Below are 838 nucleotides of genomic sequence, written 5' to 3' on the forward strand. Positions count from 1 at the left end.
GTCAGACTTCAATAAGATTTAAACTTTTTTATGTTTCAAAGAGGCTCTTACGTGCAGTTTTGAGATCTCAGTTTTAAGGAGTTGAATTAGGGTATCTCAAAAATGGTCCAATGGGCCAAAATAGCCATCCTCAAAAATATAAAAGCTTTGGTTTGTTAAGCTACTTCAAGCTGAAGGGGAAAAACCAAAACATAATAGGAATAGACAAACAATGTATTGGGAAACTCTGACCTATTTGTCTGAGGTTAACTCACTTATCACTTGCTTTCCTACCCTAAGCAGCTAAGGAGACCCCAGATAGCATCACAAAGAGGATCAGCAAGAGGAATTCACTCCTGAAGTTAATGATGACCAAACCAGGCTGGAAGTAATGAACAATGAGCTGTAATGTTAAAATGTTGCTACCTCATACAGTCACCAACTTCATGGATGGAGACAGATATAGATGCATCTCTCTTTCTCTCTCTCTAGATGTCACAGAATCATAGAATTTTAAGGGTTGGAATGGAGCTTAGAGATCACCCAGCCCCAACCCCCTGCCCTGGGCAGGGACACCTCCCACCAGAGCAGGTTGCTCAAGGCTTTAGCCAACCTGGCTGTGAACACTGCCAGGGTTGGGGCAGCCACAGCCTCCCTGGGCACCCTGGGACAGTATCTCACCATATAAATATATATTTATCTATGGGTTTCCTTGATTGTGATGTAAGGTAGGGCCTCACCCTGCAGAAAAGCAGAGGCTGAAACCCACACTGACTTCCAGCAGTCAATTGCTTATTGGAATATTGATCTTCCATTGCCAGAAATGGGGTTTGATTAAATTCTTCCCTGTGAGGTGCTG

The 838-nt window shown here is 43.2% G+C and overlaps 1 protein-coding gene across 1 annotated transcript in view; it reads right to left on the reverse strand.

Annotated features, from left to right (window-relative positions):
* Nucleotides 1-838, reverse strand: part of ADAP1 (ArfGAP with dual PH domains 1) — a 44,317-nt gene that overhangs the window by 4,472 nt on the left and 39,007 nt on the right. The gene's annotated exons all lie outside the window — the stretch shown is intronic.

The sequence above is a fragment of the Acanthisitta chloris genome, unplaced genomic scaffold, assembly GCF_000695815.1.
Source record: "Acanthisitta chloris isolate BGI_N310 unplaced genomic scaffold, ASM69581v1 scaffold20094, whole genome shotgun sequence".
Taxonomy (NCBI): domain Eukaryota; kingdom Metazoa; phylum Chordata; class Aves; order Passeriformes; family Acanthisittidae; genus Acanthisitta; species Acanthisitta chloris.